Source organism: Balearica regulorum, chromosome 9, assembly GCF_011004875.1.
Source record: "Balearica regulorum gibbericeps isolate bBalReg1 chromosome 9, bBalReg1.pri, whole genome shotgun sequence".
In the NCBI taxonomy this organism is placed as follows: Eukaryota; Metazoa; Chordata; class Aves; order Gruiformes; family Gruidae; genus Balearica; species Balearica regulorum.
Genome location: NC_046192.1, coordinates 17,036,297 through 17,049,325, shown reverse-complemented (window position 1 = coordinate 17,049,325; position 13,029 = coordinate 17,036,297). Strand labels below are relative to the sequence as shown.

The 13,029-nt window shown below is 49.6% G+C and overlaps 1 protein-coding gene across 6 annotated transcripts in view; it reads left to right on the top strand.

Moving 5' to 3' along the window:
* The first annotated feature begins 444 nt into the window (after positions 1 to 444).
* The window catches only part of LPP (LIM domain containing preferred translocation partner in lipoma), a 334,675-nt gene continuing 322,090 nt past the window's right edge, over positions 445 to 13,029 (top strand). The window contains exon 1 of one of the 6 annotated variants that reach the window (XM_075761264.1): positions 445 to 578. The gene's annotated coding sequence lies outside the window, so the exon portion shown is untranslated. Of the gene's footprint in view, positions 579 to 883; positions 965 to 13,029 lie in introns of those variants that run through there. The other 5 variants (XM_075761266.1, XM_075761262.1, XM_075761263.1 and 2 more) reach the window with 5 other exon arrangements.

Sequence of the window (13,029 nt, the reverse complement as noted above, 5' to 3'; positions counted from 1 at the left end):
TTCCCCATCTCCTTAGTATGCTTGACAGGTTTTGTTTTAAATCTCGGAGCAAGGCAGCTCCTTTGTAGCTCCGAGCATCTTTTTACCTCCCCCCACCTTTTTATGCGCCCCGGTTGGGGAAGAACAGAGAAAAACTTGGTTGAAAAAGCACCAAAAGAATCATAGGGAGCCCTGGACAAAACTTCTCCGTGAAAAGTTGAATACTGCAACCCACGGTGCGCATTTCTGGGCCCGACACCCCGGGTTACAGGGCAGGCGGGTAATGCTTTGCAGGGTCGGGGCTGCCTCCAGCCCCCTCGCCCCCTCCCGAGGTACCGGTAGCTGCCGCCCCCCGCCGTGCGCGCAGCGCAGCCCCCTCCCGCCGTGCGGCCGCCCCGGCCCGGGCCCCGGCCCCAGCCCTTACATGGACAAATCTGCCTGCAGGGAAAGGCAGGAATTTGGGCCCTTGACGTCAGCCCCGGGCAGAGCGCAGCAGCCCGGCGGGGCGGGAGGCAGCGGCCACCGCTTTCGCTTTTTGTTTCGGGGGCGTCCCGGCCGAGCTTGGGTTGCCGGCCCCCCCTTCCTCAGCCCGAGGGGAGGTAAGGGCCGAGGGGGGCGCGGAGGGTGGGATGCAGAAGGCGGGAGCGCCGCGACCGGGAGGGGGGGGGATGCGGAGGGGCGCGGGAGCGGCTGGAACGACCGGAGGGAGGGATGCGGGAGGGCGGAGCGCGGGAGGGGCCGGCGGGGGAATGCGGGGGGCCGTGGGGTGGGGGCGCAGAAGCAGGGGGCGCGGGAGGGGCTGCCCGGGGGACGCGGCGGAGCAGCGGCGCGGAGCGCGGAAGGGGCCGGCGGGCGGAAGGGGCCGGCGGCGGGGCCGAGGGGCGGGCGTGGCGTGGCGGTCCCCGCCCCCGGTCCCACCTCCCCCCGCCGCCTCCTCCCGCCGCCGCCGCCGCCGCGCTCGCCTCCGCTGCCTCCTCCCCCCGAGGTATTGTTGCAGATAATAACTTGCCCCCTTCCTCTCCCCCCCCCCCCCCATTGCTCGCCGAGGCAGCTGTGCAACAGCTGGAGCCCCCGGCCGGGGCGGGGAGCGCTGCCGGCCGCCCGGGGGGGGCCCGCGCCTGGCTCCTCCCTCCGCCCAGGGCGCGGAGGCCGCCGCGGGGGGGGACGGACGGCCCGGCCCGGCCCGGTGAGGTGCGAGCTCGGCCGCAGGGCGGGGGCAGCTCCCGGGTGTGGGGCGGGGGGGAAACTTCCCCGGTACTTGAGCGGCTCCGCTGCACTCCTCCCTCCGACCCTCTCTGCGCCGGGCGGGGGCTGCCTGCGGGCCGGGGTCTCCCCTGGGCGGCCGGGGCTCGGCGGCGCGGTGCTGCCGGCCGCAGGTGCACCTGGCCCGGGCGGGGGCCGCCTCCGCCCCCGCGGCGGCTGCAGCGCTGTCCCGCCGCCGCACCTTGCGCCCGCCGACCCCTCGGTCGGGGCTCGGTAGTAAATAACAAGTTGAGTAAAGCCCTGACAGCTTTTTATACGCCAGGGGAGGCCCACCCTCCCCCAGCAGGTAAGGACGTAAAAGTTTCCCACACCCTTACGTCACCCAGGATTTTTTTTTTTAATATAATTTTTTTTTTTTCCTCCCCTCTCTCTTGCCCTCCCCTTTCGAACAGGCAAATCTTATTCCTGCCATTGTTCAGGAGCGCTCTCCACGCCCTGGGGCTGCGCTGGGGAGAAGGCAGTGCTCCGGAGGAGGAGGTGTTGATGGAGAAACTCATGCTGTAATTGCTCTGGCTACTGTACCTCGAGGTGCAGTTTGGCCATGTTGCTGAAACAGATGAGCATTGGATTCCCCTGCTTTGTTTTGATTATTTTGTTTGTTTTTCCTATGTTTGTATGTTTTGGCTTTTTGGCCCAGTTGTCTGTTTTTTTGGATTGGGTTCCTATTTGGTATCTTTCTTGCCAGGCGATTGATACACAAACTTTTAAGAGCTTGCAGGAACTGTGGAGCTTGTGTTTTCCTGCACATCCACACCACGTTTGCCCCTGTGCAGAAAGTGGTTTTGGCCCATGTGAAATGCAGGGTCTTGCATGGAAGTGTTAAGTTTCTCAAAGCACTCTAGATGTGAGAATTTCTTTGCTTTCTTGGGCTCACTTGTCCATAGAGTTTGTATTTGTACTTTCCAGGAATAATTTTTGGGGCAAGATCTGAGAGAGGGTGGGGATGTCTGGGAGCTGGGTGATATAGCGGGTGCTGGCTCACCAAGTGATTACAGATATGGGATATTAGGAAGGCACGGAAATGCTTGGAGCCAGAAAATGGGACACAGCATTTCATCTGTATGCTTTCAACCACGTTCACACTGTAAAATGTTGGTTGTTGTCCTGTGCATAGCACGGTTTGGGTGTGTGAGGGACTTTCTGGTTATCCCCACCCTTGCTGCAGCAGGACTGGCCCAGGCAAGGCTAAATAACACTCTGATCTATGGGATTTCCCTCAGGAAATATTTCCATCTGAGGATAAAGATTTACTGTTGAAAACTTCTCTCTGCCTGTTGGCCTGCTTTGTCTCCCCCTGCCCACCCCATGACCTTTCATCCTATCACTCCTAAATTTATTAGCTCTGTTATTCCCCTCTTTCAGTTGTTTAGCCTATGTTGGAGGGGTTTTTCTCTGTGGGATGGGCTGTCAGCAGGTGTTGGTGTGGGTGGTGGCCATAGGACCACCTGGCAGCGAGCTCCTGCCCTCGGTGTCTAATCCTGCCTGCAGCTGCAGTGAGGTGCTGGTGCCGCTAAGGGGGCCTTCAGCCCTGCTGCCCTCTAATTGCCGAGTTGCATTTGTAGTTTTCCTTTAATTGTTTTCTTAAATTTTTTTTGCCTCACCTGAGTCAGTTTGTGTTAGCCGTTGTTGGGAAAAGCTACCAAGCTGGAGGAATTTGGTCCAGGATGGTGGCAGCGCAAAGTCCTCATCAGTTACGGTGCTGGGGGCTCTTCTGCCATCAGATGTTTTCTGGTCTTTGTAGGCTCTTCTTCCAGCCCTGTGGTTGCAGGGCCTGTTTGGAGCACATGGGTTGCTGAAGGTCACTGTAGGCTTTTTAGGTGTCTCTTGGCTGGAGAGAGGCACCTTGTAGCGGGTAGGTGGTGTGTGATGAGTCTCTTAGACTGTGAGAATGCACTCCTTGTGCACAGAGAGAGCACTTGAGTGATTATTTTTTTTTAATACCCTCTTCCCAAAAGTCAGCCCCAGAGTGCGTGTGTTGTGTGGAGGCTGTGGGCTTGTTGGCTGTGCATGTGTCCTGTGTTGCCAGAGGTCCTGCTGTCCAGAAGTTCCAATCAGGGATATGTGGCCCTTGTGCACTGCTGGGTGGAAATGGAGGATGTGTCCAGGAATGTAAAGCTGAAACTGTGTCTTGTTTAAGCTTCTGTAGGTACAGCCCCAAACTGCAATGCATTGCTGTTGTGCGGTCTCCACCGTGCATGGTGCCTAGCTTGGTGAGGATTACTGCTTTTGTTGCACGGTTGTCTCCATCACCCAAGTCCCCATTGCCCAGTGTGGCTGGTACCACCTGCCGCCCCGTAAGCTGGCTGGGCAGAGAAGCTCCATTTCCCATTTCACTGAGGTGAGATTTTCACCTTCAGAGCATGCTTGGAGATCAGCCTGGGTGTTGGGGCTGGATGCTGGTGACCATGCCCATCTCAACACAGACTCCAGCTCTGTGGGTCCTGTCCCCTTCTGTTAGTCGCCATTTGGACAAGCAGTCACTCAGCTTGAAGGAGTAAAAGTGTGGAATGATACTGGCTGCAATGTGCTCTAGTGAAACCAGGACAAACTGGCAGAAAATCTCTCTGGACTGGTGGGCCAGAAGTGGATTTCAGATCCCATATCCTGGCAATCACGGTCAGGGTACAGAAAATCCCAGGTTCCTGTGTGGTTTAGGTGCCTTGTCTCATGGAAACTTGCAGAACACATCGGATCACAAAGTTGTGTTGCTCTGAATATTGTCTTCAGCTGTCCTGCGTTAGGAAAAGGTAATGGGCTCTTGTCTTAGCAGAATCAGGAACTGGTGCAGTGTAATTCAGGCACTCAAATAATGAAAGTGCACATTCAGAGGTGTATCCCTTGCCAAAGCACTCTTTTCTCTAGGATGTTCAGAGGTGAAGCTCCAGAGCTGGACTAGTCAGTTTTGCAAGGCACCTAATAGTGTCAGTCTCAGTGGAGATGGAGTGCTTTTAAATATATAACATGATCATCAGTATGTATTTTTAATTATAACTCATAGTATGAATTACGCTGTGGAGGTTCATGATCAGAGTGGAGACACCCCTCAATTTTGAAGCCTATTGCCTTATTTGTTAAAATCACGGCTTGTATTCGTCTGTAAAATGTCTGACTATAAAACTTAAGTGATTCCCTTCTGATCAGTGAAGCTTGGTGCATGCAGTTGTGGAGAGGGATAGTAAAAATGGTGAGGAGCTGGAAAACCTGAGCGAGTTTGACCAGCAGTTTGAGATCGCTCCTATGTAAAGGACTTATTAGAAAGGTGTGACAGAAACAGTGAGTGCTGTTGGGAATGGAAAAGGTGTCTCTGTTCCTGTGTACCAATGCAAGCCAAGGTGAAAGTGGCTGATTCAAAATGAACAAAATTAAGTGCTTTTCCATGTAGCTAAATAGTGACATTTATCATGCAGAATGTTGCTGAGGACAAGAATTTAGCCAGGTCTACAAAGGAGGTGGGTTATATGAATGTCAGGTACATAGGGAGTTGTACCAGCTAATGGTGATGGTTCTTATGTCATAAACATCTAATTAGAAAGAAGAGACTGTTTCATGCGGGTTTCTCTGAAACATCTCTTGTTGACTGTAGCTGGAGAAAAGCAGTAGCTTGGGTGGGTGACAAGTTGTTTGCAAGAAGACAGTTTCCGTGCATCTGTGGAAACGTGTACCCTCAGGGTGCTCGCAGTAGTTTCTCTATTCCTTTGTCCATCATAGTTGTGCGAACGATGCATCCTCGGTGGCATTTCGTTCCTTGCCAAGCTTCTGAACGCTTGACCCACGCAGCTCTGCCTTTCTCCTAATAAACTCTTCTGTGCAGTCTGTGGTAGCTCTGGTAGTCCCTTCAGGTGGGGGAAAGTCCCTGTGGCTGCACAGAGAGGTTTTAAAGATGGCATTGGGATGACAAAAAAATACGCATTTCCCTAAGGTACACCTGTGCTTTTTAGGTACGTTACTTTTTTGATGGAGAGAAGCCTTTAGGGAAGCAAGGTGAATACCAAGTCTATGTGAGCCACCAGAAGTCTGGCATTCAGCATCTGTCTTTGCTATGTGCACGCGTGAGTGAGACAGCGATGCTCTTGCCTGTTTTCTGGTCCTCTGCAGCCTGCTTCCTTACCCCGGTAGCTTCATCATCTCCCTTTGCTCTCGCTCTCATAGCAGGGTAATTCTGCTAAAAGCTAGAGAGCTTACTGGAACTGCAGCCACGCTTCAAAAGCGGGCAGGAGCGGGGGAGACGGAAACCATAGCTTATCTAAGGATGTGGGTTATCTGAGGGACGGATTCGCAAGGAACAATACCTTTAAAGAGTGTGGGTTATATGTAGGAAAATACAGGACTTGAAATAACTTTAAGAACAACAGTTCTAGAGGAAGGACTGGAGGGAGGATGTTGCAATTGGCTTTCACTTGTACATTGGGATGCTGGAGGAGAGCATCAGTAAAGTATGCAGAGCTCTGTATTTTCCTCTTCTTAATTTAGGGAGCTTTTTGTTTTGTAAAATAGAAACAAACAGAGAAAAGAAAACAACAAATCAAACCGAAAACCACAGACCAGAAAAACCCCACAAAGTTTGAAAGCTTTTTTGAGACCTTGTGCCTGCCCAAGAAGCGGAGGTTAGTGGGGTGCAGGGCTTGGCTCTTTCCATTCCTCCTGCTTCTGGGCATGGCGGGGCAGGTAGGGCTCATGATGTTTCCAATCTAGACCTGAAAAAAAAACCCAACCTGCTACCCACACTTAATCGTTGTGATTAAGGTTACCGGTAGAGACACCTCGGTGGAGATTCTGCTTTCATCTCAAAGAGCTGGTTTTGATCTTGTTCTGAGCAAGCGTGAGAGCTGGCATGAAAATGATGATTTTTAAGTCACTGTCAGCAAGTCTCTGTCATTTTAGACTGTCAGTATCTGTTGTTGGGATCTGTGGGTGACAGCGACACACGTGTGAGTCACTCAAAAGCACTCCCAAACTATTGCAATATGCTCGGGAAAGGAAAACAAACATCGGTGGCGTTGTGGGCTGCTGATAACCTTTTCTTAGAAAAAGATACAAGCATTTGAGCATTGCAGGCTGCTAGGGAAGATGTTTTCTGTTGCCCTTGATGCCATAAGGGAACCTTGTAACCTTATTCCTCAGTAACCCTATACATTGCTTTGTTTGGTTTGGGGTGATTGGGATGCTTGAGGGCCTCTGATTTATGCCAGCTTTGTTACTGTGTGAGAGCCCATATCAGCCCTCTTTGGGGTTTCCAGATTTGGCTGGGAGGGATCCCGTTTTGTGCCTAAGCATCCTCCAAGTAGGTGCCATTCACCATTTGGCTGCCTTCCTTCCCCTGCTGCCCAGTGATGCTTCAAGGCAGGAAAACTTCCGCCAAGTCTTGGATGATTGTGCCGCCAGTGGAATAGTTAGTTGAGATTTAATATGGCCATTATCTTTAGGTAATAAAATATCAACTAACTTGCCATAGCTATCTTGTTTAATGTCTATTAAAAGCCCCACATACTTCATTCGCTGGGTGAAATTTAATAGAAGTTCATCTAAGCATTTATTGCTTATTTAATTTAAAAATAGGTTGATCTCCACAGTTGGTAACAGGCACAGAGAATTTAATTAACATTTAGTAAACTACCCTGTTAGCTCCGAATTACACAGTCAGGTCTTGTTTATGCATCAATTTGTAACTCCCCCCCTTGCTTTTTTTTAGGCCAGTGGATCTCATTGTGGGGAGCTGCAGTTGTCTCCTCTTCTCCCTCTGCTCATGCTCCTGATCTCTCCTCCACTTGGAGAGCCTCTGCCAGGGCTGCGCAACTGGGGGGCCGTAACGCTGCCGAGGAATCAGGACCCAGCTGTTTTGTTGTGGACGGAGGAGGCTGGCAGGTCGTGCCGCAGACCTTGAAGAAGGGGCTGTGGAGCCCACTGGGGTGGGAAGGGATGCACTGCACGATGGGGCAGAAGTGGTCCAGCTCCAAGCCTTAGTTAAGCATAGCAGAGCAAATTTAAAATACCTCCTCTGGGGCTTTTTCATCAGTGTGGCTGGCTGCAGGAAACTCAGGTTGGTGAGATGGGTTTTGTTTGTTTTTGTTTTTTTTTTTTGAAGAGGAACTTGGGATGCTTCACTGGTGACTTGCAGGCGGTCCTGCTGCAGTTGGTGTGTTCATTGTACCCCAGCTGCAGTGGTTTATATCTCGGTAACGTGCACGTGCATCTTCGATGTGCTGTGTGCATGTACCCTAAGGAGCTTTCTCTGTTGCAGCAGTTTATTACCTCACCTTAACAGACTTGAATTACTCCACTTAATGAGGCAAGCTTGAATGAAAGTGAGGAGTCTCCCAGACAGTGTGCCGCACGCAGCAACTAGGTTGGGAGAGCGATTGGATTAGCAGCTGATAAGTGGTAATTCCAGCTGCTGCATCTCCTCTGTTTCAGCTCAACCCTGAATGAGATCAGCTGGCTTGAATTTAACACACCTCATGGCTTGAGGTAGAGACTTGATTTGCTTTTCATGGGTTTGGGCAAATCTTGAGTGATACCTCAAGCTATTACTGTGGCCGAGACAAGACTTTAATCTGGGTTTCCCAAGAGAAACGGATAGTGATTGAGGCAGCCACATGGCAGTTCTGTAGTTAATTAAGAGCAATGCACTTGGTTAAAAGAATAGTATTAAAGTTGCAAAGTCCAAGTGCTCCAGAGCTATGAAATGCCAGAATGAAGGTCATCAATGAAACCTTAATTTGTGCCCCTCCCCCCCCGCCACCCCTTGCAAGCAGGTATTATGATATAACCACTTAATTGCCAGAGCACCTACTCTTTGTGCCCAAAGTGGAAGGTGATACTTAATGAGCAGCTATTCAGTTTCTTTTCTGTTTGTGCAGTGTGTGGCTCCAAGCCTTATTTACTACACACTATTCAAACTCGGGACTGAATGCAGAATTACCATTTTCCTTTTGTGCTTTTCTGGAGTGCTCTTAGCTCTTTCATTGGAGCACTCTGTAAGTTGGGGTGACTGTTTTTGCAGTGAAGGTGAAGGAAAATTATTCTTGCCATTTTACCGATGGGACACAGGCTTGGAGAGGAGTGAGGCTGGGAGTTTTTTGTGATCCCTGACACTGAAATTCAGGAGAAAAAAGCTGGTTAGACCAGGGTTGTTCTCTTTAGTTTGCAGTCATAACTGATAATCAAACAGAGAAATGGTTGAAAAGAATTGTTTGTAATTACAGACTGAAGTTAGCATCCTTTCCACCCAACTCTGTAGATTACTCTGAACTGCTTATTGCAGTTATGCCTATCTGTACAGTCCATCTCCCTCATCTTTTCCGCTTCTACCTGCTTCTTAATGCATTATCATCATCATCCTTGACTGGGGGGCAAGGCCTCTACTTATCTTGCTTGGGTATTGAACTGCCTAGCTTAGTATGGAAGATGGTCTTTGCCTCTGGCATTTAGAAACTGGGGCAGCTTAATGCTGTTGAATCTGAAATGTGGTGGTGGGGAGGTCCAGAAAGGAGCTACAAAAATGATTAAGGTCCAGGTGGTATTTATGTATAAAAACATATTTCAAGGAGTAGAATAAGGGTAATGGGGTCTTCACGTCATCTGCTGAATGCTTCCTCAGTGGCTTGTTTTCCTGTGTACAGTAAGACTGCCATCTTTTAGTGTAGTTTAAGCTTCCTTTAAAGTTCTGGTGGTTTTCTATCACTTCTGATCCAGCAGGCTGTTGTTTGGGAGAAGGAGAATTATGCCTTCCCTAGCACAGTTCCACTTCGGTGCTTTTTCAGAGAATTCGTTTCTTTCTCAGATTCCATGGGATGCACAGAGCTGAGCTCGGAAAACACAGCGTTGCATCTTTGCCATTTAAGGAGGGCTCAGTGAACCTCTCGCATAGTAAGTCTGAAATTCAAGTGTATGAGTAATCCAGCTGAACTCTCTGCAGCTACTTGTGTGCCTAAAGATAAGGAAGTGTTTAAAACAATATAAATGACCATGTCCTTCCAAGGCAGTCAGCCCACCCGGGTATTCGAAGTGTCTGGGTGAAAGGATGGCAGCTTATGGAGTGCCTGTGAGCCTCCTTCCATGGCTTGGCATGGTGTGTTTTGCTCTGCTATCTAGGAGAACTGTGAACTCAGGGTGTGCAGAGGCTGGGGAAATGGTGGAGAAGTTTAAGGACTGCATTGTAGAGTGGGAGGAGAAGGAGCTAATAGAGCAGAGCTTGTTGCCTACTGCACACAAGGATTCCTGTAGGGTGAGTGAGTTTGTAAGTTATTTTGTGTAAAGTTAGCTCCCATCCCTCGTTACACACAACCTGCGTGCAGTGTTATGTGGTCGCTGTTTTTACAGGTGGGTATCTGATCTGTCTGAGGATGCAAGGCAGATGGGTTGCCATCACCTTGCCTTTGCACTGCCTTGCTGTGATATACTTTGGGGTGAAAAAGAGAGAGGACTCATCCTCTGGTGTGTTACAATGATGGTCTGTGCTGGTGGAGCCCCACTTTGTCTGGGCTCAGGTGTCTCACTGGGGTGTCATACCCATACCTGCATCACTCTGGTTCCCTCCCTGCCAGAGTTTCCTGAGTGCTGTCTGTATGCATTTGCACATCTGAGGTGGTGTTTTAGGTCTTGGATCATGCAGTCACATACAAGAAGTCCTAGTGAAAGTGATCTGCTCCAGCTTTGTGTTCAGGGTGGCTGTCTGCCTGCATCGGCTGCTCCCCATGCCTTGAAGGTGAAGTGCAATAAGGCACAAGCAACCTTATGGGATTTTTTGCAACAGCTCTTGATAAATTTCTTGTGTCTCAGATGATTTGATTCATACCTGATTAAGGGTGTGCCCAATTTCATGGGTGGAACTGGATGAACAAAGGTAGCTGCATATTATCAGGAAGTCCCACATTGAATCGTCTGGTTTAGTTCCAGCTGTCTTGGTGGATGTACTTGCTAGATGGGAGTATTTTCTGTGTGTTTTATTTGTGCACATTCTACCAGATGTGTAATGGAAGTGATTCCAGATGCTCTTGTCCAGAACAAGACAAGGCCTATCTGTCTAATGAATTACATGAGTAATTCTGGGTATGGTATTGGTGTGTCCCTGGGCTCCTGTTCATTCTTCTCTTTGTTTTTGCTTCTGTATCCTACAGACATTTTCTTGCGTTGTCCGTATCTCTAAATTTGACCTGTAGCATCTTGGGCCAAGCCTGCCGCTTGTTATACTACCCAAAGGAGAGTAGTGAGACTGCCAAACCAAGGGTGTTGAAATCCTGTGAACCTGAGCAGCTGCACCCGTGGAGTGGTGTCTGGGTTTGAGGAGCTCCTGCCTTGGGAGATGAAAATAAAGTGGAGAATGGTGAGACACGAGCAGAGCGATTGACTTGGGGACATGGAGATTGATTATGAAGGAAGATGAAAAGAGGGTAGAAAGTGTGTGTTAGCAGAATGTGACTAAGATGGAGACCTGGTAAGTATTGAAATGTGTCTGCAGAGGAAAGGGGAGCGGTAGCTTCTGGCAGAGCAAAGCTGTATGTCTAGGACTTGCAACTTGGTGCAAAGCAATTCTGAGTCACGGGAACATACAGCTCCTGTGGCCCTGCCATAGCAAGGCATTGCTACCTATAATCCCTTTAGCAAATGTGCTTGGTTCCACCTGAAACCTACTTGGGCTCTTCCCCATCCTGCCTCTGGAGCTCATCTCCCTCACGGCTGTTTATCACCGTGGTTTCTGAGCTGTGCATGCTCGCTGTCTCATTCCTCAGCCCTTACTCACAGGACGCCTGTGTGGGAGGGAGGGACACCCAAGAGAAATGTGAAACTTGATGCAAAGTCCCTTACCACCAGGAATTTGGGCGGCTGATCTGCTGCAGCTTGGCCTCTGGGAGCCTGCCGGAGATGCGTGGGCTGAGTCTGTGATCTGCAGCCCTGGTGGGGCTCCAGGGAGTGGGATGGAGGCTTGAGGGAAGGTGGGTTTCTTCTGCAAAGGGCAACCCATACGACATTTGGGAGCTCCTGGTAGAGCTGCACTTAGCCCAGCTTGTTAACAAAATTCAGTTGTGCAATTGGATGGGGTAAAGTGGAGGAGGGGAGCAGTATGACTCACTTAAATTAGCAGTGACCAAAAGTGGGCTGTAACCTATAGGTGACACCTCATGCCTCCATCCTAGCTTCAGACAGTAAAATCTGGCAAGGGAGATACAGCCATATGTGCAAATACAGTATGTGGGTTTGGGTCTAGGTCCAGCATTCACATTCATAAATAGGTCAGCCCCTTCCTTACGATAGCATTTATGTGTGTTTTACAAACATGAAGCAGCTAATCCCAACAGATGTTTGGCAGCCTCCTGAGCCCACAAGGAAGTTAAATATCATTGCACTGTGCTAGAGAGATGCCCAGGATTCAAATGACACCTGCTAGAAGAGCCTATCTAAGCTGGGGCGTGTTCATGGCTGTGTGGGTGCAGCTTTGCAGAGCACCTGCTGCCGCTCCATCGGACTGGTCTCACCACGGCGGCTTGTGCTGCCTTCAGCTATGTGAGGGCAAGCCTGGGTTTCTGTTGAAATCAAAGACACCACTTCCTTTAGCGTTTGAGAGGGAATGGGATTTAGTCCTATGTTTGCACACTCACATTTTATTAAAATCCAATTGAAAGGAGGGAGCTGTGGATTTTGCTTGCTGCCTGTCTTTGTCCACGTGCTGACTTGCCCACCTCCTTGGTGGTGGTGTGTGAAGGCACGATGCTCCTGGCTGGCCTGAATCCTTTGCTTGCCTTGCTCTCTTTCCCCAAGCATGAACATTCAGTTGTGAGATCCATGATGCCTCTGAGGTCAAGCAAGTTATATGGATGTGTGTTGCTGAAGCAGCAGTTTATTCTGAAGTTGTCTCTGGATTCTGCAGTATGCAATTCATGTCCTGGCTGGTCCCACTCCATCCCACCATGAAGTGCAAGCCCAGCCAGCTGCCAGAGATAACACACTGAGGACAAGGGAACTCCACTGCAGTAACTTTGTATGGAGCATTCAGAGGTCTCAGATAATGAGTATCTTGCAGGCTTTTTTATCAGGAGATGTTTGCTCAGTCTTGCATGGGCCAGAAGCTGCCTGACACTTTGCTTTCCCCTAAAAAAAAAAAGGTATTTGGCTAACTTTCCAAAGAGAAAATGAAGCTGTAGCACATCAGAGGAATGAAGAATAAGGAAGACCTCTGTATGTCACTGTAGCTTCCAAGGTCTATATTCATCCTCTTAATGAAATTCAGCTGCACAAAGAGGGGAAAAAGGGATTGATCCTCTTCGTATGGATCATTAGTGCCCCAACAGCCAGTCTGCAAAGATCAGCTGGGAACAAAAATGAGCTCCTGCTGCATCTGAATGTTTTTTTTCTTTTTTCTTTTTTTTTTTTTTTCCTGGGTGCTGTGAAAGATGATTTGGGATGCTTTACATGCTCAGCTTTCTTGCTCCAGAAGGGCTATGGATTGTACTTGTTGTTTGTCCTGGCCTCTATTTTGTGCTCTGGCTTGATCTGTCCTGATTTTTACAGGTAGAGTTTAATTATAACGCTGCTCAGCGGAAGGGGAGGCAGTGAGAGAATAGTTCTGGATTACTAATGAATCAAGGACTTTTTTTTAGGTGTTTCTCACTCAGATCTTTATCAGTCTCCATTGCATACAGATCACAGCTGAGGAAACCAGCATGTGCACCTGTCTTCTCCATTAAAGCTTCCTGAAGTCTCCTCAGGACACAGACCCCACCTTTTTTTTTTTTTTTTGCCATTCAGCATCTCAAGGAGAAGCTTTGGGTGTCTTCTGTGACGATGGAGGCT